The 27,700-nt window shown below is 37.1% G+C and overlaps 1 protein-coding gene across 2 annotated transcripts in view; it reads right to left on the bottom strand.

Annotated features, from left to right (window-relative positions):
- Window positions 1-27,700, bottom strand: part of LOC114239734 (uncharacterized) — a 65,747-nt gene that overhangs the window by 12,416 nt on the left and 25,631 nt on the right. The window lies entirely within an intron of this gene.

The raw sequence follows: 27,700 nt of genomic DNA, 5'->3' as shown, positions 1-27,700 counted from the left end.
TTTTATCCGATTCATTTATGTTTTTGATACCACTGAACCACTTAACACCAGGTGGGCTGTGAGCTCGTCCACACATCTAAGCAATAAAAAATAAATAAATAAAAAGTGTCACGTTCCCCCTGAGCCTGAGGCTCCATTGGGCACGATCGGCCCAAGCGTTGTCTTGTGACACATTTATCTCTCTTCTCGCGTGACGTAAGAGCTAGCAGTGCGAATAGTTCTGCTACTGGCGTTATAACGTAAATCTATCGTCCATAAATCGCCCTTACAGACAGCCAGTTATTTCATTAAATTTTTACACGGCTTCTTGTTGGCGTATCGTAGTAGGACAGATATATAAATCTCATCCCCGATACACAAACGCAGCTACGTTTAATCATAGTTCCGTTACGAAGGTTCCCGCTGACTGACAATATCCCGGTGTTGTTGACGTTAAATACGTAAACAACGAACCCAAGCAGCTTGGTTAATTAACGATTACGATGATTGATTAAGAACGTTGCGAAATATGGTACATTTAACGGTGAACGATACTTAACGGTAGCCAATAGTGTCTGTAGATAGATGTCAGTCGCGGAGAAACTTTGAAGAATGCGAGCCTGCGACCTATTTTCATGGATGGTACCAACATTAGGTCATGGTAGGTTTTACCATGACCTAATGTTGCGATAGATGGGTGGAGTAACGAGAATGGATAAAATACGTAATGAATATGTTAGAGGAAGTCTGAAAGTGGCACCTGTGACAGAGAAGCTGAGAAGTGCGCGTTTGGGATGGTATGGACATGTGACGAGACGAAATGAAAATGAGGTTGGTAATGTTAACTATGAATATGGAAAGATATAGAGGAAGAGGTAGATCTAAGAAGAAATGGATGGATTGCGTGAAAGACGATATGGTTAAGAGAGGAGTGAGCGCAGAAATAGTATATGATAGAAAAGTATGGAAGGAGAAAACATGTTGCGCCGATCCCAGGTGACTGGGAGAAGGGCAAGATAATGATGATGATGTACTGTTTTACCAATTAGACTACAGGAGCTACGAAAATTCCAAGTATTTGAATGGGTTCAAGTAAATTTATAAGTATACCAATAAACGATAGTTACAGGAGCCGGTATCTTCGAGAATTAAATTTACTCGACGTAGGGCATATTGGGTAGGTACTAGCCTATTCGGTGGTAGCCTAAGGGGCTGTTCCGGCTACGCTGTGACTGGTAGGTGAGTTCACGTGACTCAACCTGATGTAATGCCCTAACACTGGCCCTAGCAAATTCAGCGCTTCGCAAAATCTACCACTAGATCCGAATCGCGTTCCACTGAGAAGATCCAGCCAGAAACTCAGTGGGCTGTGTCTATGGGTTAGGGGGTACTATCCTGCCTATATCTACCACTAATCATTCACGTCCTCCACGTTTGAACAGTTTTATGCAAAATATTTTATTTTTTGATGCCATCTCTCAAGGAAGGAAAATTAACATTGCAATTCGCCGTGAGCTCCATTGACTCCTCACTACCAAGTGAGTCATGAGCTCGTAAAAATACAAATCTTTACTTCAATAAAATCGAAAACAATCTTAAAGAGTAACGTTACAACGCTGTTAAAAGCTTATGGCTTAATTATATTCTAGCCGAGTACAACACGAACAGCCGTTATTGTTATGTAGGTAACGAATGTTAATTCACTTAAAATGGCGGTGAACATGCGAATTAGTCGGTTGTTTCTTAAACCAGAGCCCGGTATTTAACACATCGAAATGCAGGTTAACTACGAGAGCGTAGAGTGCAAACGTGTTAATTTTTCGTGTGCGTGCGTGTCTGTGTGTGTGTGAGAGAAAAGTGTTGAAGCTATGTACACCTACTCGTTCCGTAAGTTGTAATGTGCGCACACATGTTTTGAACTTCGAATACAACACAGAATAAATTAGAAATTTCACACAATTATCGGTAACGTCACAAAAAACATTTGGCACTAATATTAAAAATTTAGTTTCGAGAAATCATTCGTTGATCAAAGCTTACCGCAATAATGGCCTAATTTGTGCGGCTTCTTCGGAAAAAGTATCCAATTCTATTGGTAATAATAATACAAACAGAAGATGTATAAAACTCAATAACAATCAGTTTAAAACTTTACCGTAAGAACACGCAGAACTTAGACCACGTGAAAATTTTCTTTTTCCAGTTATAATAATTTGTTTTACTGCAGTTAGATTTAAAAATATATATTCATGATTACAGATTCGGAGGTGGGAAGACGAGATAAAGACGGTAGCAGGAAAACTATGGACAAGGAAAGCACTAAGCCGAGTAGAGTGGAAAGAAATGGAGGAGGCCTTTGCCAAAGTTGGGCAAACAGACGAAGTTGTCGATGTCATCGACTCGGCAGAGTCGTTAATTTAAGTTTATATTTGTAAATATCCTTTGCGTCTGAATAAAGGCTTTTATTATTATTATTGTCATTATTAATGATTACTGAACAGTTTTCACATTTTCATTAATTTAAATTTAAAAAGTTTGCATATTTGAAAGTAACCATGAACATTGATGCAGTTTATGTCCGGCAGTGTACAAAAGGTCACGTATAAAACAAAATATACAACAAACAACATCAAGGGACGAAAGGCTATTTATTTATTGGTTAAGCGACATTTCGCTTAATAAGCGACATTTATTTGCTATAAGCATAAAGAGTCCTATGTTTTACTCCATTCAAATAACTGAAGAAGTTTTTTTCTTGTCATGTTTTTTCCAAATTTTAAACATTAAATGGCTCTCCTGTAAAGTTGCCAAAACGTCGCCTAAACCAAATAGTCTTTCACCTCTCGATATCTAGTTGAATTTCTCCTAATATAAATATCTACTGCAAGCTACTATACTATGGAGATCATCGTCGAAAATAAATACGAATATCTTATCACGAATCTTATTATGACAATGACGTAGTTATGACTATTGATTGTATTGTTAACATCAACAAAAACTACCATCGACCCGGGCATCGTTCTCGTCGAACCCGTCGCTTGCGGCGAAGGGCTCGTCGAATAAATTAACCCACAGACACAGCCCACTGAGTTTCTCACCGGATCTTCTCAGTGGGTCGCGTTTCCGATCCGGTGGTAGATTCTGCGAAGCACGGCTCTTGCTAGGGTTCGTGTTAGCAACATCGTCAAGTTTGAGCCCCGTGAGCTCACCTACTAGTTAAGGTTACGCTGATATGATCTCGCTAGACCATCAGCTTAGGTAGAAAAAAAACCATCGATTAAAATTGAACTATTTCATTTGCAAACACATTATTAACAACGTAACATGTAATTTCCGAAGAAACACTCTTACAGCGATAAAAATCTAAAATCCTGTGATATACCTATCATTAATAACTGACCTTACTCAATTTAGATTACTGGAACTGTTGATACGTACGATACACACATACGTTTACAAATTAGAGAATATGTAAATGTGATTGTTCGTTCGTTACGCGTAATTACATTTGGTAATTCTAAACATTTGATAAATTACTTTATTCTGATAATTTTTAGACTCTTTTTGCTTGTTTAGTTCAGCTATAATTAAAAATAAGTTGATTATCCGTATGAATAACAGAGTAACAATTGTCTTTCCGAAGAAATGCATATAATGATTATTTCTTTGGAAACTTTTTTTTTTATGATTGGAAGATTACTGGTGGCCCGGAGGCCTTTCCAGCTTCACCAGGACAGGTGGACGAGCAAAGGCTCAGCCAGGAGGGGTGGGATTTGCTAGCAACTGCCCGAGCGCCTCCGAAGGAGACCTAACAACTCAAGAGCAATTGCTTCGCGAATAAATCTACTACCGGATCGGAATCGCGATCCACTGAGAAGATCCGGCGAGAAACTCAGCGGGCTGATGCATGGGTTAGGTTGCACGTCGACCTCTTTGTCGAGTTCGACGAGTACGGTTACCGGGGTTCCTCAGCCTGCTCCTAGTGTTAGAGCTGAAGGTATCCAATACAAGAGTTATTGGATCTGATGGATCCGTAAGGACGTATCTTTGGAAACTACCTGCTGCCGTGAAGCAGTAACTCGTTTCGGTTTGCAGGGTGACGCAGCCGTTGTACGGGAAAGCTAAGACTTAGAACTCTTGTCTCAAGGTGGGTGGCGGCATTAACATGATTGATGTCTACGGGCTCTGGTGACCACTTAAGACCAGGTGAGCTCATCCGTTCGTCTCAGAAATCTATATATATAAAAATGAACTGCTGTTCGTTAGTCTCGCTAAAACTCGAGAACGGCTAGACCGATTTGGCTAATTTTGGTCTTGAATCATTTGTGGAAGTCCAGAGAAGGTTTAAAACGGAGATAAATATGAAAATGCTCGGAATTACATAAAAATAACAATTTTGTTTTCCCTTCGATGTGTCCCCCGTCGGACGGATTCCTTTTGTTTGTTTTAAGTTTATTTTATACAAAAGTTTAGGTCTTTTATCAATCGATTGAGGCACTACAAAGTCTGCCGGGTCAGCTAGTAAATAAATAAAAGTTCCTTCTTACGAGACTATTATATTATTTTCTAGTTCGATCTAACTTAATAAGTCACAACAAACTAAACTCTTCATATTTATTTATCTATGTAGTTATTATACATTCCCACAGCTGATTGAGTTGGTTTCGTTGTTTATAATTAACAGTGCGCATTCGATAGGTCTAATGATCTTTCTGTAAACAATGACTTCATTATTTTCATTCGCGCTTAGACTCAAGTGGGTTCTAAGACGACCGGTAATAAGTGCGTACGTGGTTAAATGGCTTTACGAGCCAATAGTTACAGCCCACTGAGCTTTTTTTGTTGCTTAGGTGTGTGGACGAGCTCACAACCCACCTAGTGTTAAGTGGTTACTGGAGCCCATGGACATCTACAACGTAAATGCGCCGCCCACCTTGAGATATAAGTTCTAAGATCGCAGTATAGTTGCAACGGCTGCCCCACTCTTCAAACCGAAACGCATTACTGCTTCACGGCAGAAATAGGCGGGGTGGCGGTACCTACCCGCGCGGACTCACAAGAGGTCCTACCACCAGTAAAGTCTTCGCGGCAGATCTTCTAAGTGGGTCACGTTTCCGATCCGGTGGTAGATTCAGCGATACGCTCCTACTAGGGTCAGTATTAAGCAACTCCTCCTATTGGAATGGCCTTTTAGGCTACCATGGTACCATGGTATCCCTTCATGGGTAGGGAAAAAAATAAAAATTTCACAACATCATAAATTTCTCGATTAACGATAAAACGCAAATAAAATACATAACATACACTATCAGCCCAAAATCGAATGGCATAAATGAATCGGTACCCAACAATTTAAAAACATTTGTTATTCGTTTAACAATGTTTATATTTGCAAAATCCTTTTTTTAATAAATATAATAAACTCGGACGACTCTTCCTTCAAAAGTTCCAGTTCAAAGGCTTACGTTTTTCATCCTAATAAATATTTAAAAGATAATAAAGCGAGGAAGTACTTAATTGCTTTATCCACCAGAGTCCAGGAATAAGGGCATTTGGCATTTGAATATTCATGACGGGCACAGGGCGCGGCGCTATCCGTGAATCTTTACGGGTGCACAAATAACAAACGAATGTATCTGTGCCTTCGACCAATCCGAAAAAAAAAAAAACATTAAAAAGAGGTTTATACTGAAGTCGTCGTGGCCTAAAGGATAAGACGTCCGGTGCATTTGTGTTGAGCGATGCATCGGTGTTCGAATCTCAGGCGGGTACCAATTTTTGTAATGAAATACGTACTCGACAAATGTTCATGATTGACTTCCACGGTGAAGGAATAACATCGTGTAATAAAAATCAAACCCGCAAAATTATAATTTGCGTAATTACTGGTGGTAGGACCTCTTGTGAGTCCGCGCGGGTAGGTACCACCACCCTGCCTATTTCTGCCGTGAAGCAGTAATGCGTTTCGGCTTGAAGAGTAGGGCAGCCGTTGTAACTATACTGAGATCTTAGAACTTATATCTCAAGGTGGGTGGCGCATTTACGTTGTAGATGTCCATGGGCTCCAGTAACCACTTAACACCAGGTGGGCTGTGAGCTCGTCCACCCATATAAGCAATAAAAAAAAACTTAGACCAATTCGTACTCAATTTATCATTTCACTTTCAGACAAAGGGAAGGAAGGGATCGTGTGGTTGTTCGAACAATGTAAACGACTTCCATTCGTTTGGTTAAATCGAGCCTCGTCTAAAACAGGATATCACGATCCTCCCACAAACGAATTAGTTCGTCAAGCATTACGAAACGCACAAGTTCATTATTTACTTATTCAATACAATCTTATATAATTTCGAATAACATATGTGTATTAGCAATTCATTTACCAAAGAGCAAATTCCCGAAAAAAATAATGAAAAGAGCGATACGGAAAAGCAACGAAGCTACAACCAACACGATATCTATAATCTGATCCACGAGTGTGATCCATAAAATTGCATATTTAAAGATCAAAATTGAAAAAATATCTAATCTATTTAAATAATTATATCATTCCGACGTTATCCAATAAAATAAGGAACAGATCGTATTTTCTAATGAAGAAAATGATGATCTAAACTTAAGGCCACTGAGTTTCTCACCGGATCTTTTCAGTGGGTCGCGTATCCTATCCGGTGGTAGATTCTGCGAAGCACTGCTCTTGCTAGGGCTAGTATTAGCAACGCCCCCCGGATAGAGCCCCGTGAGCTCACCTACTCGCACGGTTACGCTGACATAACCCCTTAGGTTACCAGCTTAAGTAGGAAAAAAGAAAAAAAGATAATCTACATGGACAAAATCACATAATGTGAAAAAATACTATATACTGAAAATAATAATAGCAGAAAATAAAAAACTAAATGTAATTTAGAAATACAATTACAACTAAAAAACCAGTTTTTTTTTATTTTACGTACCGATACTGTCGAAAGTATTTATAATAATACTAAAATAATAGCCCATTTGACAAATTCAATAGACAGTAATTTTTACATTACACTTTTTTCGATTTGGAAATTTTGTTAATTAAATAAAATTTAGTAAAAAAAACAAACACTACATACGTCAAGAGAACCATCAAATTTGCTGTGATTATCAACTTTAAGAGCGGTGAGAGGACGGAAAACTCATTTAAAATCGTAGTTGCAATGTCTAGTGAAGTACGATCCCAAGCTCCGAACGAACATAGGCCAAAAACAGTATCTTATTTTATTAAAAAATTATAAACAACTGCAGACGAACAAATGAGTTTTTGCACGGTTTTCCGCTTGACGCCAATTTCCGAATCGTACATAACCAATATTTAAATATCCAAGTACTATTGATCCTCAACTAAAATTGTTATTGTTAATTTGTCCTTCTTCAAACGAGGCTTGTGGAGAGTGCTTAACGGTTGGTAGCGGCTTGGCCCTACCACTGGAATTGCTCAAGTCCATGGGCGACGGTAACAACTCACCATCAGGTTGGCCAAATGCTCGTCGGCCTACAAGGGCAATAAAAAAAAACACTTTACTATTAAGTATCATCTATAACGTTTATAATATTATTTACGTTAAAGAATGTCTCGGATATGTCATCTAACATAGTCGATGTCCAAATGCGAAGGCAATGACTTAATGGAAACTATATCGCATACCTTTGAAAGCAATATAAAACTTTATTGACTATGTATCTAAATAAGAAAATAATAAAAACCTTCCGACACAAGTCCCATTCTAATTTTGTTTAGTTCCGGACCGTGACCGAAATAACATAACGATTGTATCCTTAACTTACACTTTTAAAATACCCATTCCGAGTAAATAATTATACCGCTTAATGTAAAAAACAAGTGAACATTTCTTTGTTGTTGTAAGATCATAATTTAAATTGAATCTGACGTTAATTTCGATAAAATGTGATGATAAAATTGATGCTCAATTATAAAATATTCATCACATCGTAAAAACTTTTGTATTTAATCTTTGTATACGTAAACACATGTAGTTATGATTTGAATGTTTTGAGTATGCTTGAGTTGAATTTCAATTGCATATACTCAGACTAATCTAGATTTACTAAAATGAATATCATATTCTAAAGTTATTGTACAGTCTAGACCGAGGATTCCCAAATTATGTTGAGCAAGAGACCCCTTTAAACAAAATGAACTGAGAACTCAGACAGCATAGCCGTATAACTTAAATAACCTCTAGTTTGTGTCTTATTGATACAAAATCTATACCAGTTAAAACTTTGCGGTTGGTTATGTTATCGTGTGTGCAAATGGTCTATATCGACCCCTCTTAGAATCACTGATCTAGACTATGCTAACTTCGCTAACTAGTTGCAGTCTTAGCTGAAGTCCTTAGAAACGAGAGCAAGGGTAACACCCACGTTGAAGGTCAAATTTTTTATTGCATTACTGTCATGCCTATTTACAACATATCCTCTTAGCTGTTCAAATTTAAACGTATATTGGCAGAAATAATGTACTGACTAAGAACAAAAGTGTGGGATATACACGTATCTCTCATTCCAGATAAAGGAACAGGTGGAGAAAAATTAATCCTTGGTTTTCGACAATTCACAATAATTACGCACATAAAACATTACACATGACCCACATTAATTTTTTTTCCTTCCTATGCTGATAGCCTTGAGACGCTATTTCAGCTTCTCCTTGACGTGTAGGTGAGCTCACAGGGCTTAAACCGGGAGTGTTGCTAACACTGGCCCTAGCAACAGCAGTGCTTTGCAAAATCTACCACCGTACTTGTGGTACCTAAAAGCACTTATAATGGATCGGGAGGATCCGTGATGACGTGCGTAGGGCGAAGTCGACTGTTTACCATTGGGTTTACAGGATCCCGCACATTAATAAGAAGACCGTCAATATAATTAAAAATGTGTTTTTGTTATAATACCTTTTACTACTACTGTACTATTTTATTATTATACTTTTATTATTTCTGGTACAGCGCTCTAGTCTATTACTATTTGATAAAACTTTAAGCAATTCTATTGAAAAAAAAAACCCAGTTTTTTTATAGCGTCTTATTATTAATTTTCGATGTGTTAAACTGGTAAGGGCCATAGAAAGAGATGCATTTAAGCCGGTTCTGAAATTTTCTTCGAAAAAACATTGTGGCATACATTTTAACTAAACAAAAAATGATTCTTGGTACATACAAAGACGATATTACGTATTAGTACGTCAGCTGCGTCCTGAAACCGCCATGTTGGTTGACTGCCATTCGTTACGTAACATATGTGGCCATCGGAAATTAGTTCACGATATCTAGTTACAGAGGGAAAAAGGAAGTCTTGGATAGGATGTTCTAAGGATTCGCAGTTAAATTTCAACCGTATAAAACGGACTTTAGAATAATAAGTAAGTTATGGTTAATTTATTCTTCGGTTTTCGCGAATAGTAGACACAAATAAAATTCTTTTGGGAGCTAACGATGAAGGGAAGATTTTCAACGGAGCGTGATTGCTCGGTAGACCGACGGTCCAAATGTTATTCGGAACTTGTATATTATGTATATGCAAGCTTATATTGAAAATGTCGTTATCGTGCTTCAGACATTCGTCAAATACTTGTGTTCTGTGATAGAAACTACCACATTAATTTACGGCTTAGTCTCCAGCTCCAGCTTGCTCCTATTGTCATCATATTATTTCTGACGTTTTAATACATTATAGTTTTCGCGGTCAGGAGTCTATCCTGAGGTGTTTTATTCATTGTTGTTTATTATGTCAACTACCGTTTGTTTTTATATAATAGTTATTTCTTGACTTACTTTTAATTTCACACTGACAAACTAATGGTATCTTGAGGACTGGCAGACTTGGGATAAAAATTACATTAATGGGGAAAAAAATTACATTAATTAGGGAAAATTTTATAGGGAAATTAGATAGTCTATAAAAAACCTTAAAAATTATTAGTTTAATGTCATACAAGAATACGTAGAAAAATAATCAATAATAATAATAATAATAATGAAATTTTGCATGACATTTATAACATAAAAAGTATATCTCATATAACTCAGAAGACTCCTGCTATCATCGATTAAAAATTATCTTGTGATGAGTGGATATGAGTTATTTTATTATAAAAACGGACAGCCTTACGAGTCCAAAGGTCCATGCAGCAGTAGCTTTAGAAGGATATAGCAACTTAAGGTCAGATATCCAAACTGTGGATATAGTAGTCGAAAGAAAATTCAGTACCGATTCAAAATTTGATCACTTATAGCAAGAAATTCCATTGACTTATTCGCATCATTATGTCCTATCTGCAAATCCAAACTTAATATACCAAATAGATGTAACTAAACCAATTGGCGACGGAGCGTGGAGAGTGAGATGCCAACGTGACCTGGGGTGATGTCAAGGAGCTAGAACGCAAGGCGGGGTCAAGTGGAGACAACTTATGAGGACCCTATGTACCAGCGGGGTAACCTAGGACAACAACTACAAATCAATTGTAAGTTGTGATTTATTATGGTCACCCCACAATAACAATTAATTTCAAAAGTATAATATTCATATTTCTTATTTCTTAAAATTTTCATATCTCTTAAAAAAAATCATTATTATTTTATTCAATTATTCTTACTTTTCTAATTTTAAGATTTTGTCAACTATTGCACTGTTGATTGCACTTTTAGTTGAGATGACATCTGTCATGTACTTACTGTGAATTTGTCAATGTTTTGTACTGATGAACCCTTTGTTGGTGTAACTAAATAAATAAATAATAATCGAACGAATTGTCGATTTGCCTTCGACATAATTCATGACTACGAGAGTCTTTTAGCAGACGACGATATACATTATCTATTTTATTTATTTATTTATTTATGTACACACAGAAAAGAAGACACAATACAGAGTAATAGGAAAGTTATGTACAAAGGCACTGCTTATTTCTTTAAGAAATCTCTTCCAGCAAAACCTGCGAGAGGATAATGAGAATAATAATAAAAAGTGATGAGTGTGTGTTGAACAAATAACACATAACTAAAATAACAAATACAACATGAGACATACATATTTAAAAATCGAAATCATATTTGTATGATTGCCGTGACAATTCGAAGACATTGCTTTCGCCATATTTCATGACTGCGAGAGCTCTTTAGCGGACGACGCTATATTTAAAAAACGGAGACATATTGGCATTGCTTGCCTACGACATTTCAATGGCTTGATGCTCTTTATGACATTCAAATAAGTCTAGTAAATATCGAGAAAAAATCGCAGTAACAAAAACCAAATCTGTTAGTTACTAACTAGAAGTCTTTAAATTGAAGACCTTAAATGCACAGCTCAATTTGAAGTCAACGAAGCGTGAATTGCATTCACAAAAGAAAGATCGAGCACGCGCGCGGCCAGAGCGTCGATGTGGGATTGCGACGAAACGTACAACTTCCGACGTTTCAATCCTTACAAGTGTTGACATTGATCCGTATACAATGACCGTAATTTATTTTATTAATTTAATAACCGGCAAACCTAACAATCGTTGACGCACCGCACTAACGACTCTGGACTATGTCAAAAAAGTGCTCGTTCCAATCTGAATACTTATGTTATTCGTTTTTTTTTATGCATTAGTTGCAATGTTGAAATTTACATTGAAATTTAATCTCATTATGTTACATATGTTATAGAATATATATGTGTGGATGACGGTGACAGTGAAGTTAAGGACAACAAAACCTACATATATACATCTAAAAAGTACATAATATAAAAAATCTTGAACATTCTCGGAGAAAATATAGTTGTCAATCCAATGAAATCTAGAAAAGTCTCACAAGACATAATAGTTACTGATGTAACAATTTTAGAAAGAGTTTTTGGCCACGAATACTTGTCCAACACGTCATTTCAAGTATGCTACGCTAATGATTTCATTAAGTTAAAATATGCTAGTATGCACTCCAGAGTTTATAGTTCATATGTCTTCAATACTAATACGCACCGCATAGTTCTGTCAGCAAAATTTACTTTAAAAAAAAACACAATATTAAGTACTAATTGCTTAGTACGTACAATGCCGTATAACATTTTGACAGGCATCATGCTTGCTATTTTTATCCCTAAACACAATGTGAGACGTATAGATGACCTTCACAGTATCCACTTGTGACCGTGGCCTTAATTTGTTAAGACATCACATATCTTCCAAAACATATTTATGGACCCACATGGTAGCTATGATTAGGGCTGACCGCAGAGCTAAAAGTTAACGGCAATAGCATCTTTAAGACAAGAAAATATATTTTTGAAAATTGAAAATTATTGTTACAGAAACATTGAGTATATAATTTATATTTTATACATTGTTTATATATTCTGTCTGTCTGTTTAATTAATAATTAAACAATTAATTTTAACAGTAGACTAGTAAAATATGGTCACGCTCGTAAACTATGTGAAAGATTACAATTTTTTGAATGATTTTTTTTTGCACCGCCAATGTCATATCTACTTTTTAACGGCCGTCTGGTGTAGTGGTAAGTGACATGGTCACTACACAAGGGGGGTCGCGGGTTCGAATCCCGCCAAGGGAAGATATTTGTATGATAAATATAAATGTCTTTTCCAGGGTTATGGATGTATATTAAATATATGTATGTGTATAATAAAAATCTTACATTTATATCCGTTATCTGATACCTGTAACACAAGTTCTTTACGAACTTATCACGGGACCAGTTAACGTGGCGTGATTGTTAGTAAATATTTATTTATTTATTTATTTATTTATTTATTTGCCGTTACTGATAGAATGTAACCTAGGATCCAGGTTTAGCTCTAGTAACCACTTTACGCAAAACTGGCCGGGTGGTCGTTCACTATTTTAATTCATTAAAATTTTTATAGTATTGTAATCAATATTACCAATCCCTATGATAAAATTACTTATTTTAAAATAATTGAAATGTTTTGTTTTTGTTTTCCGAACTATCATCCTTCGCTCCCCTCAATGCAATCCAACCAATGTATCTTAATGCATTCGTCGACATTGAACTTGACTTTGTCGGCTAGATTGGGTCACTTAATTGAAACAAGAGCTGGTAAATCTATTACGGCCACATTAAAAGAACACATCCATTCAACTCGTATGATAACTCCTTTATGTGAGTATTCAGCATTGTTCTGCATTTTATACTATACTAAGTAGGGCACATTAAAAGCCCACATCGGTATTAAGAACCAACCCATTTCTGCCGCAACGTATTTATGCATTCCGGTCTGAAGAAAAAAACAGTTGAATTGTCAAAACCGCATTAAAAATTTTAAATTAAAAATAGTGTAAGAAAAAATGATTTTATTGTAAAAAAAGCATGGGGTGCATGGTATCAGTAGTTATAAATATTTTATAAACAGATATGGGTAGAAGGGTTATTTTGATAATATCCTGAAAAGCACCCCACGCTTTATTACAATAAAATCTTTTTTTCTTACACTATTCTTAATTCAAATTTATTAAAATTTATTTTCTATTTTTTAGTTGGATTTTCTATAAAAGCGTATTTTTTTAGTTTTTTTAAACTATTATTTATTTTTCATTTTTTAGTTGAATTTCAATTTTTTTATATATTAAATTGTCATCGGTCCTTAATAAGTATGCCAAATTTCGAGTTAATCCGACGTTTTGAAGAGGGTCAAAATCATGTTCATTCCGTTACATACTAACTTACATACGTCTGAAGCTAATAAAAGCGTATTAACAAATACAAATTCTTGAATTTAATTTTCGACAGACATGTCGATTTTTTTTTTTTGTTACAAAGAATTTAATAATTGACTGTGCATTCGATTAACTCGATTTAAAACCAAGTCACTTAAATAGATCGTTTCATTTTGATCGATATTTAACAGTCGATACCAAAAACCGGTTACAGTCTGACAGTACTTAAATAGAACACAATGCCTTTCTTCCATGGCGTGCCTTATAATCTCATAAAATATTTTTGTGATCCTCTACGTTTACAGTTAGTTGGTTTGAATTATTAAATTCAAAACGAAAATATAGCCGCACCGCGTGTACCGGCCACGCGTGGTGCAGTTTTAAAACTGATGTTTCCAAAAATAATAATAATTTTAAAAGAAAGAAAGAAGCAAAAAAAACGCGTGCATTTCCACGCAGAGATTAATAATATAACAACTAATTTTAGACGAAACGTGTAGTAGTAGTAAAGATTTTTCTCAGCAGGGGAACGTTTGAAAATAGCAAATTGTTTCGGTGCACCGCGTTGTGCTGCCGTGTCTCCAGCTTAGGATTCTCTGACTCCGAGATGTCATAAAACTATTTTTGTTTTCTCGTTATTAAATGCTTCAGAAATATTATTCATCTTCTAAGCAACAGACCAAATTTTGACGAGTAATTGGGAGCCGACATAGATAGGTATCGCTTTCGGGCCTATTTATGCCGCTAATCCGTCGCGTTTCCTAGTGTAGAGTAGGATGGACGTTAGGGTATGGAGGCCTTCGCTATATGGCACTCATGAACTTCGATGAACACCTCACAGGTAGCCTTCAGCCTTCAGCAATGTTTTTTTATTTTTTTTTATTGCCATTATGGGTGGTCGAACTCCCAGCCCACCTGGTGTTAAGTGGTTACTGAACCCCATAGACATCTACAGCTTAAATGCGCCACCTACCTCGAGATATAAGTGCTAAGGTCTCAGTATAGTTACAACGGTTGCCCTACCCTTCAAACCGAAACGCATTACTGCTTCACGGCCGAAATAGGCAGGGTGGTGGTGGTACCTACCCGTACGGACTCACAAGAGGTCCTACCACCAGTAATAATTAATAAATACACTGTAAAAAGTGATAGATACGCACAAATAGCAACGTGAATTAAAAATAAACAAAATCATTTCATCCTGGTGACCCTATTCGATAAATTAGACCAAAGAAATCAAATTATTGGATCGTGATCGTGTCCAAACTTTCCAGTTAATCGTCTTGAAGTTGGTGAAGATTAATTTGAAAGACTCCGTTACGTAGATAGATACAGATCGAGCCAAATCGTTTTACAAAGAGCACAAACGAAGCAACGACAAAGGCGGCACGGCACACAAAACAACTCACTCATTCACGCTCTCAACTTTATAAACCAATTTTATTTATAAATTATTACTGTAGCATTGATGACGTTAACGAGTTAAACTGTGCGTATGGAAACCGAAGCGTAACCATGTGTAATTTTATAGATCGTTCGCCACCAAACGTTTCTCTCGAGAGACCCTTAATTCTTTCGTGTTGAAAAGACTTGAGAGTTTGAGAGCCGACCGTTTTCGTGAACACAACAATCCCGTCACGAACAAACGAGATAATCGTAATTGTGTCCGATTTATTGATCAGTAGAAAGTCGCTTTATGAATCTACTAGCGACCCGCCCTCGCTTCGCTTCGGAAACATTAAAACACACATGAAACCAAAAAAAAAAAATAAAAAAAAAATAAAAAAAAGTAGCCTATGTTCATCAGGGACAATGTCGGCTTCTAATGGAAAAAAAATTTTTCAAATCGGTCCAGTAGTTTCGGATCCTATTCGAAACAAACAAACAAACAAATCTTTCCTCTTTATAATATTAGTATAGATATAGATATATCGACGCTTGAAAGGCAAACGTGACTAAGCGACAATGCGTGAACTTTACAGTAGACCAATTATTATTTAAAGTTGAAATACCTGAAAACAAAATTTATTTTAACGAATCTAGCTGTAGTAGAATCTAGCTAATAGCTGTAGGATTGAAATGATTTTAATAGACCTAGAAATATATTTTTTTGCGCATCGAATACGGTTATTGCCTATCATTTATGTACAAAGCAGTTACCTATATTGTCGCTTAGTCACGTTTGCCTTTCAAGCATCGATATATAAAAATGAATTGCTGTTCGTTAGTCTCGCTAAAACTCGAAAACGGCTGGACCGATTTGGCTAATTTTAGTCTTGAATTATTTGTGAAAGTCCAGAGAAGGTTTAAAAGGTCGACAAATATGAAAATGCTCGGAAATAAATAAAAATTACAATCTGTTTTCCCTTTGATGTGGGGGGGGACACATCTGATGGATTCTTTTGGTTTTTTTATTTTTATTTTCTTACAAAAGTTTAGGTCTTTTATTTATCGATTGAGGCACTACGAAGTCTGCCGAGTCAGCTAGTCTACAATAATTGTTTATAGAATTATTATGACTATCGCATGTGATAGCCATACACGATGAAAGATCGTGCAACATGTTTGGAAATTCGAAGAAACATAGATAATAAGATGCGATTGATTATTATTTTTAGGTGTTTCCTTTCAACATTATGAAATACTATAAACAGTGTTTGGTTTTTTCTTAAGTTTTTTCTCAAGTGCAGCAAAGCATGCTAAATTATATGTTTTATTAGTTGATCAAGAAGAATTGAAATTAAAGTATATCTTTTAGTCTAAATTATTGATAGCCACTATTAGTATAGTAGTAGCTATAAATATGACTATAGCTTTTCGCACGAAGCTTGGCCCTCATGGAGTACGCTTTACATCGCGCCGGCGGAGACCTCTACTCAGCAGTGGAATGAAATGTAGTCTTTATTCTTTGCCAGGATTCAAACTAATCCCGTACCGAATTTCGCCAGTCAGTCAGAAAAGATTTACTTTCGCATCTATAATATTGCTTCGGTTGTTTGAAAAAGGTTAATGTTAAACCCTTCACTACCCTCAAAATCGATAACGATCATGTAAATAAAGATTATGAACACTAACTTGCCCATCAACTAAAGTAGTAAAGTCTCACTATCGGTCACTGCTCAGGTAGTTATGGGTCACATGAAATTCAAGTCCTATTGCGGTGGAATAACAGCTATTTTATTTTATAGAAAAATTTATAAGTTCAAGGCAGCTGACCAAACAATTAGAAACAAAGTCACTTTGGTGACAAATGAAAGTCAAGTGATGATTCAGTAACCTTAACCCATTGAGATTAAAACACAAACCCCGATCTAATTCGCGCATAAGTTCTTAATATTTGTTCGTATACCTCTCTGACATTAATGAACCTTTTGCAAAAAATAATTTTAGCTTAATTAAGAATATTAAAAAAAAAACTCTGAGTCATCTGGCCCCAAAGTAGGGCACTCTGTACCATGGGAACCAGACACTCATATACATACCTATATACATTTAAATGGATAGATAATAAAGACTAAACGAAGAGCAAACAAAACTGTTCATCGCATGAAAATTTGCCCGATGGGCACCCAATCCTCGACCAGCAGCCAAGGGCGCTAAGTACTGCATCACCGATTCAATCATATCCGGATATCCGAACTAACGGCTCTAGGGTCGACATGTAAACCTTTTTTTAAGGGATTTTATGACGTGGTAGCTAAGGCCTTTAAGTCATGTCTTATTTTAATTTATATTCTTATTGTTAAGAAAAATGATAATATGGAGTGAAATGAAATGAAGATTTGAGATATTAATCAACTGGGATCAAAATTAATAGAAATGAAATGGTATGGGATGAAACATAATCTCAGTAAAATGTTGGTTATTTACTGAGATTTTTTCAGTGAACTTTATGTAGGATCCCAAGAAATTACGTCCAGCAACTTTATTTCATTTTCCCGCATTTGTGCACTTTCACAGATATTAAACAATTAATAAACCACTGTTATTACACATTTAACCCTGAAGAAACAATAAATAGACAAAATAAAACAAATCACACAACTTCAAGCCGGTCACCGTCCTCGTCGAACCCGTCGCTTGCGACGACGGGCTCGGCGAGTAAATTAACCCATAGACACAGCCCACTGAGTTTCTCGCCGGATCTTCTCAATGGGTCGCGTTTCCGATCCGGTGGTAGATTCTGAGAAGCACTGCTCTTGCTAGGGTCAGTATTAGCAACACTCCGGTTTGAGCCCCGTGAGCTCACCTACACACGTTAGGACAAAGCTGAAATAGCCTCTCAAGGCTATCAGCATAGGTAGGGAAAAAAAAACAATTTCACGTTCCCACCAAAAAGTCATAACTAAACCTGTCAAATAGAATTCATTGCTAGTTTGTGTGAGGGACAAACGGAAAGATGCAAACCCGTGCGGGCTCCGCGAAAGATTGCGACCCTACCAATGGCAACACATCCGCAACCAATAACACCCAAGTTATTGTCATATGTAAATTAACTGCACTGACTCCAATTTGTCGCTCGAGGGATATTGGCAGTCAGACAATGCGGGCTTCCACTAATTCTCGCTCCGATATAAACTCAGATTAAGTAATGACCCTCAAATTGTACAACAATTTATCAGTTAACCATTATTAGTGCTGGGAACAAAAGCGTAGTTTTTTCGGCGATCGTTTGTCGCCTTTGGGACTCCCGATCGATCCTAATCGATATGAGCGCAGTGGGGGCTTGTTATCGGCTCAATAAACGTCACAGCTATATTCAAAAATAACCCATACAGAATTATATAGCGGTAAACTAATTAAATATCTTGTTGCTTTGTTATTAGACAAAACTGAACAAATAAGAAGATGTTCATTATTCAAAAAATGGTTTTTAGGCTTGTATTTTTAATCGCACCGTACATACGTGCAATTGTTTCTCTGATGATTCATGGTGAATATACATCTATATATTAATACATGTGGGAAAAACTTTGTATCCCTTTTTACGAAAATTGCGCGGACGGAGGAGTATGAAATTTCCCACACTTATAGAGGATATAGAGAAGGAGTGCAGAATGTTAATATTTTTTTTAAATTATGCCTAAAAGATACATTAAACCAATAAAAAAACATTACACACACTACCATGTATTTGACGCAACACGTATGCATACTATTTAGGTATTTATTGTAAAACTTTTGTTCTTGACGTCTGTGGTCAAATTGAGAATAGATTAAATATTGTTTGTCTTTATTAATATTTTTCTATAGTGTAGTCTTGGCAAAATTGGTGATTATAGAAGTTTAATAGTCTTTGAAAATAGAATCATAATAGTGTACAAACTTACAATTTCAGTTAATTATAGTCGAATTTCGACTACTGCGGGACCACTAGTACTATTAGATACTTCCATTTAAATACGGTTATTTGATACATTATAATACAAGATTGTCATGTGTTATACACAATTGACAAATTTAATTTTCAATGTTGATTCTCTTCTACATTATATCGTCCAAAACACCCTAGCGCATTTAAAAATAGATAAAACCACGAGAGAACATTATCCTTAGTCGAGGGTCGCAACGGAAACTGCGGGTGAAACAGTACGCGTATCCTGGGAACAGGTAAGCTACTCTATTTTTATCTTATTTTACTAACAACGCAGATCTGGCAATTGAAATTCCGGTAATAAGATAGTTTTAGTAACTTACTTTTTAATCTAAACTTATTTAGAATTATAGACCGCGCTCTACTATGATTCACTACGTGAAATTTCTAGACAAGCATTTATTTTTTTATAGCTTAGATGGCTGGACGAGCTCACGGCCCACCTGGTTTTAAGTGGTAACCGGAACTCATAGATATCTACAACGTAAATGCCGCCACCTACGTTGAGATATGAGTTTTAAGGTCTCAGTATATGTATAGGTAGTTACAACGGCTGTCCCCCCCTTCACACCGAAACGCATTACTGCTTCACGGCAGAAATAGGCAGGGCGGTGGTACCTACTCGCGCGGACTCACAAGATGTCCTACCATCAGTAATTACGCAGATTACAATTTTGTGGGATTTTTATTACACGATATTATTCCTTCATCGTGGAAGTCAATCGTGGACAATTGTTAAATACGTATTTCGTTAGAAAAATTGGTACCCACCTACGAGATTCGAACACCCTTGCGCTCGACACGAATACACCAGGCGTCTTATCCTTTAGGCCAAGAAGACATCAAAGCCTTTAAACTCAATATCCTAAACTTTACTTACATATTCTCTTATGAAGTCGAATGATGATACCTTTGACATGAACGCGTACTTCACAAACCACACCATTAGAATAACCACCCTTTTTGCCTTATCACTGAAATAATCGGCGGCTTCTAACTAAAATAAATTTAAAAACATTATATTAATTATTAATAAGAAAAAAATTTCCTTACCTACGACCTAATCGATTATTTTTTCATACCACAACCAGACCAGTCGTATGTCGTATCCATGCGGTTTGGAACTAGATAGAAATACGTCCCGTGTAACTTGAGTTCACGTAAACTAGAAATGTGAGGGTGAATGCGATACTCAGCTTACAAAGTGTGTGAAGCAGATTTTATTACTAAGTCTATTGGAAAGAAAAAAGAAAAACTTCGCTGCCTTTCCAATGTAAAATTATCTTTTTGAACTCAGCGACGAATTAGAGATAGGTACGTATTTTTTTATTGCTTAGATGGGTGGACGAGCTCACAGGACATCTGGGGTTAAGTGGTTACTGGAGCCCAAACACATCTACAACGTAAATGCACCACCCACCTTGAGAAATAAGTTCTAAGGTCTCATAGTTACAACGGCTGCCCCACCCTTCAAATCGAAACGCATTATTGCTTCACGGCAGAAATAGGCAGCGTGGTGGTATCCGCGCGGACTCACAAGAGGTCCTACCACCAGTAAAAAGCAAGTTAAAGCGATAATTGCTAGCCAAAGCCATTCAATACAGACAGACATAGGCGGATATGCCCGATACAACATTACAACAACATTCCCGACACACAGTTGCTATTATTTATTTATCATACTTCATATAATATGTATTTACATTGGCGGACTTAATGCCTAAAACATTTCCTACCACTACCTCTGGGTCTGCGGAAGGACTTCGGTTCCCTCTGTATTTTGTACCGCATGTTCCATGGGGAGTGCTCTGAGGAATTGTTCGAGATGATACCAACGTCTCGTTTTTACCATCGCACCGCCCGCCACCGGAGTAGAGTTCATCCATACTACCTGGAGCCACTGCGGTCATCCACAGTGCGTTTCCAGAGATCTTTTTTGCCACGTACCATCCGGCTATGGAATGAGCTCCCCTCCACGGTGTTTCCCGAGCACTATGACATGTCCTTCTTCAAACGAGGCTTGTGGAGAGTATTAAGCGGTAGGCAGCGGCTTGGCTCTGCCCCTGGCATTGCTGAAGTCCATGAGCGACGGTAAGCACTCACCATCAGGTGGGCCGTATGCTCGTCTGCCTACAAAGGCAATAAAAAATAAAATAAAAAAAAACCAGTCAACCAAAGTTAGTGCAGACTAAATTACTGGTAGCAACTACAATTTGAATTGATAAGTATGAATGTTTCAACCGATTCGGATAAAACTGTTCGTCGCTCGTTCGTGTGTAAATCTTTTACAAACGTCATTTTGGGTGTGTGCACACATCCTTAGTTAGGAAGTAGTCCATCCGTGTGGGAGCACCGAGGTCTCGGCTGATCGACCGTGACGCTGCTTCCGCGACACTCACTGGCGGATGGGAGCGACCCCGATCAGTTTAATACGAATATTTTATTTTAAACGAGCAATTCTTGTATATATTATATAATATATAATTTGATTCTCGGAAACGGCTCCAACGATTTTCATGAAATTTAGTATACAGAGGATTTGGGGGGCGATAAATCGATCTAGCTACGATTTATTTTCAGAAAATATTGTTTTATTTGTGTTTTCAATAATCAACTTTATCGATAATCAACTTTATGATTCTTCCCGTCATCTATTGGCGAACAATAATACTATTTTTACTGCTTTAAAGACACAACAAGATGGGGTTATAAAAAAAAAAAACAGGCAAAGTTCGGTCATCACCTAGTTTTATTTTAAACGAGCATGTGCGCGCGTTACGTTCACGAAAACATTGTATCGTGTAGGTACACATCCTCCCAATTATATCTGCTGTTTTGGGAATTGCTTTAGGAATGTATTTGGACAGGGACAGTTATATAGGATGCGCTTATTTACATATCTATGCGCTAATACGTTTCGCTTTCAAGATACAAGTATAGTGCTCCTGTTGCCACTTAATACTAAGTTGAAAGTTGACAGAAAGATCGTCTGAATGTCCGCGGAGATATAAAAAAAGCCTACGACAAATACGCGGACCAGTCCCACATACTCCGCGGGCCCCCAAGTCGCGGGAACCTCGGATGAGGTTCGGCCCCCGGCCCGAGAAAAAAAACTTACGCTTTGGGATGGTTGGTTGTACCTAATTCTGCGGCTTCACAATACAGCCAGTTTTTTTTTTTTTTCTACCTAAGCTGATAGCCTTGAGAGTCTATATCAGCGTCGCCTTAACTAGTAGGTGAGCTCACGAAGCTCAAACCTGATGACGTTGCTAACACGAACCCTAGCAAGAGCCGTGCTTTGCAGAATCTACCACCGGATCGGAAACGCGACCCACTGAGAAGATCCGGCGAGAAACTCAGTCTGAGGGGCCTGAGGGGCTATGTCTGAGGGGACAGCCAGTAACGATACGAGTGGAATATCATCTTTAAAACAAGAGTAGGATATAATTTCTTAGCCCTATGTTAAACTCTGTATCTTTCTTGCTTATTATTTACAATTAAATAAAGAGAGGACATTTTTTTTTAACTAGGGCCTTTTGCTTAGTCTCGCGAGGGAGTCCATATAAGCTCACATCCTCAGGAAGTCGACGCCTATACAACTTGTTCCGAGGTTTCAATCGATCAGCTGTGACAATGTTTCCGACATTTATGACAGGATGAGAGCGTCTCTCACATATGATTTGCGTTTTAAATCGAGCACAAAAAGACGTATTAAGAACATATGTTTATTAAATACGAACTCTATGGCTTGAAAAATAGAGACTTTTTGGAGGATATACAGTTTACTTATACAATAAATACATTATTGTTATATTCTTTAAATATTGATCGTGGAGTGATAGTAGTTTACTAAACAATAATTCATGTATTGTTTTTTTAAATTGTATAAATGGATGGATGAGCTCACAGCCCACCTGATGTTAAGTGCTTACCGGAGACTATAGACAACTACAATATAAATGCCACCACCCACCTTGAGACATGAGTTCTAAGGTTTCAGTATAGTTACAACGGCTGCACCACCCTTCAAACCGAAACGCATTACTGCTTCACGGCATAAATAGGCAAGCCGGTGGTACCTACCCGGGCAAATCATGTGGTACATCATCAAATATTTAGAAAAAAAAACCCGTGATTCCCAAAATCCGTGTGACAGAGACAATCATCGACATTTTACAGTTGGCTGACGTAAAACAATAAGGCGGGATGTTAGGAACAATACTGGTTTGTCATCGTATCCGCGGCTGGTGAGAGGTCGGGTCGAATGACAACGGATTAATTACACGGATCGCCTTTGTTCCGTTAAGTCTTTATGTAATGGAATAATTGTTGCAGGGCAAACTCGCGATTGTTGTACAAACCGGATTATGAGATGGCCGTTGTTTAATGTTATTAGGACTAGACATTCCTGGTAGAAAGTCCATGGACTGCGGTAACCGCTTAACTATGGACAGATCGTGAACTGGTTTGTCCGTTTGGAACAATATAAAAGGTTTTACTAAGCAACCTGCTTAATAATTACTAGCGTTCAAGTATCACAATATCCATTTAAGTTAAAATTGCGTACAGTTTACTGGTGGTAGGACCTCTTGTGAGTCCGCGCGGGTAGGTACCACCACTCTGCCTATTTCTGCCGTGAAGCAGTAATGCGTTTCGGTTTGAAGGGTGTGGCAGCCGTTGTAATTATATTGAGACATTAGAACTGATTAGAACCATATTAGAACTTATATCTCAAGGTTAGTGGCACAATTACGTTGTAGATGTCTATGGGCTCGACAGCCAATACAATATTTCGACCTCACGTCGTAGTGTGTGTAGGCTCCGATGAGCGTTTGACATTAAGTGAACTGTGAACTTATTCACTCAACTATGCAATAAAAGGGATATCTTGTCACTAATAAGTAACCTAAACAAAGTCAATGAACTGACTTAGACTGTAGATCCGGCACCCCGAACCCTGTTACGCCTAAAATCCGAACATCAATCGTCAACACTACGTATTCGATGAAACGACTGAATAGTTTCAAACAAACACAGGACGTCGGCACAATGAGTGGATGAAAACAATGGAGCATGATGAACTAATAGCTGAGTGTGTTGTGACTCGAGTCATCGGAATAACAAAGCTATTTGTAATAATAATAACTAGAGGTCCCGCAGTAGTCGAAATTCGATTATAATTAATTGGAATTGTAAGTTTGTACACTATTATGATTGTATTTTATACTTCTATAATCACAAATTTCGCCAAGGCTACACTATAAAAAATATTAACAAAGACAAACAATATTTAATCTATTCTCAATTTGACAACAGACGTCAAGAACAAAAGTTTGACAATAAATAGTATGCATGCGTGTGTGCGTCAATACTAGGTATGTAGTGTGTGTAATGTTTTCTTTATTGATTTAATGTATCTTTTATGCATTATTTTAAAAAAATATTAGCATTGTGCACTTCTTCTCTATCTATACTAATCTATATCTATACTAATATTATAAAGAGGAAAGATTTGTTTGTTTGTTTGTTTCGAATAGGCTCCGAAACTATTGGACCGATTTGAAAAATTCTTTTTCCATTAGAAGCCGACATTGTCCCTGATGAACATAGGCTACTTTTTTTTTTTTTTTTTGGTTTCATGTTTGTTTTAATGTTTCCGAAGCGAAGCGAGGGCGGGTCGCTAGTATTCTCTATAAGTGTGGAAAATTTCATACTCCTCCGTCCGCGCAATTGACGTAAAAAGGGATACAAAGTTTTTGCTTCACGTATTAATATATTGATATACGGGCCCATTAAACAGGGATATTTGTTTATGTTTAAATAAACGTGATGATCGATTACATTTCATCGCAACTTTATTATAGCTAATTTGATCGTCACTGGTCACGTGACGTTCGTGAAAATTTATTCGTTACTATGCAAAAATTAAATATTGTTTATACGATTTTTTTATTTGCGTTGCTAATAAATTACTTGAATTTAAATTCCTTTTTTATTTAATTACTTTTTCTAGATGCCTTTTAATGTCTGCTATTTCAAAAGATGAGTCGACGGAAACTCGTCAGGGCTTACTCTTTTTGAAATAAATGTATAATTTAACACAAAAAAGTAATGTAGTCAGTAATATTTACTGGTGATAGGACTTCTTGTGAGTTCGCACGGGTAGGTACCACTGCCCTGCCTATTTTTGCCGTGAAGCAGTAATGCGTTTCGGTTTGAAAGGTGGGGCAGCCGTTGTAACTATACCGAGACTTTAGAATTCTTATCTCAAGGTGGGTGGCGGCATTTACGTTATGGATGTCTATGGGCTCCGGTAACCACTTAACACCAGGTGGATCGTGACCTCGTCCAACAATCTAAGCAATAAAAAAAATAGTATTATGTTTTAACAAGAAATGGAGGAAGGACTACGCCTAAACATGCAAGTCTTACCTAAGATCGTTTTTGTTTTTTCAATACATATATGCAATAAAAAACACAAAAATCATAAAAAATTTAACGAATATATTTATAATTTTTATATTACAATTTACAGCACACATTACATATAAATAGACAGCCAGTTTAAATCCAAGAAACCATAAAAGATGACACGGTATATCTAAGCTGGTTTCATATTGCCGACTACATTATGTGCGCGTGCGCTCATGCGCTTCTGACACCGGCATATTAATACAATGAATAATTATAATAAATGAAAAGAGGTGTCGATTGGCATTATCCGACTACCATTGTTTTTTTGCGTAATCGAATGCGTTCGAAAACTAAAACATATTACTAATTAGATACTATTGAAAATCCATTTCGCGTTGTGTCTTGCAATGTATTAAATGAAATGCAAAAATTTTCTGTCGGCGTTATACTAGAGGGAACAGTAATGACTGTGCAAGACTTAAAGAGTATTTTGGACTGACACGGGTAGGTACACGACATAGTTCTTGCCTATATTACTTACATCCCTTGCATCCCGGCTTAAAATATGGAAAGCCGTTAAACTATGCAACTGAAAATTCAACCTTATGTCTCAGGGTGTATAGTACAATTCACGTTGTCTATGGGCTTAGGGAAGCTCTTAATACTACATAGCACACTTGAGAATACTAGGTGGGAGTCGAATTCGATTGCAAATGTAAAAATAAAAAAGTCTGGATAAAAAGTACAGTTTACGTATAGAACAAAAAAACACACTTATAATACCGACCAAATGAAGTTGTATGTGTAGTATTTAGTGTATCATCATTATCCTGCCCTTCTCCCAGTCACCTGGGGTCGGCGCAACATGTTTTCTCCTTCCATGCTCTTTTATCACATACCATTTCTTGGCTCGCTCCCCTCTTACCCATATCGTCTTTCACGCAATCCATCCATTTCTTCTTAGGTCTACCTCTTCCTCTATATCCTTCCACATTCATAGTTAACACTCTCTTACCAACCTCATTTTCATTTCGTCTCATCACATGTCCATACCATCCCAAACGTGCACTTCTCAGCTACTGTGTCACAGTTGCCACTTTCAGACTTCCTCTAACATATTCATTCCGTGTTCTACCCATTCTCGATGTAGTATTTAGTGTATAGATATAATATCGCCCCACCGCCCCGCCTATTTCTGCCGTGAAGCAGTAATGCGTTTCGGTTTGAAAGGTGGGGCAGCCGTTGTAACTATACTGAGACCTTAGAACTTATATCTCAAGGTGTGTGGCGCATGTACGCTGTAGATGTCTATGGGCTCCAGTAACAACGTAACACCAGGTGGGCTGTGAGCTCATCCACACATCTAAGCAATAAATAAATAAAAATGAAATTAAATAATATACATTAAACACATAATCATCGCTAACTGCGGCGCTGAATGACATCATACGTACTTTTATTAAATTTGCACGTAAATTTTTAATTAGACAACTAACAAACAAAAACTGTCCCTTACAATATTTCCTATGTTGACATACCTATAACATTTACTTCAGAAAAAGAGCTGAAATAACCAGTGAATCGGGTCTGGCACGTAGAACGAAACAAAACAAAATTCGCATAATATTGGCGGCTAGCAAAACAGAAAAAAATAGGTCTGTCTCAACGTTGCAATTACAGGCCTGGTAATATTATGCATCAGGGAATTAGTGTAGCGTGCAAATTAACAAGCGCTCCCGTGATTTGATTCTATTGCGGATACCAACCTCATAATTATCTTGATAAATTATTCTACAAACATAAATCACAATTGTTTAGTGTTCTAGAGTAGGAGCGAAAATGAAAGAAAGCATCGATGCATAAATACACAAAAATAAGGCAAAAGTAATTTTTTTATTGCTTAGATGGTGGGACGAGCCCACAGCCCACCTGGTGTTAAGTGGCCACCCACCTTGAGATATAAGTTCTAAGATCTCAGTATAGTTACAACGGCTGCCCTACCCTTCAAACCGAAACGTAGCGCGGTGGTACCTATCCGCGCGGACTCACAAGAGATCCTGCCACCAGTAATTACGCAAATTATAATTTTGCGGCTTTGATTTTTATTACACCATGTTATTCCTTCACCGTGGAAGTCAATCGTGAATTTGTTAAACACGTATTTCATTAGAAAAACTGGTACCCTGCCTGGGATTCGA

Source organism: Bombyx mandarina, chromosome A1 (assembly GCF_030267445.1).
Source record: "Bombyx mandarina strain Sakado chromosome A1, ASM3026744v2".
NCBI classification, from domain to species: Eukaryota; Metazoa; Arthropoda; class Insecta; order Lepidoptera; family Bombycidae; genus Bombyx; species Bombyx mandarina.
The sequence above is the reverse complement of the archived record's forward strand: the minus strand, read 5'-3'. Positions and strand labels throughout refer to the sequence as shown.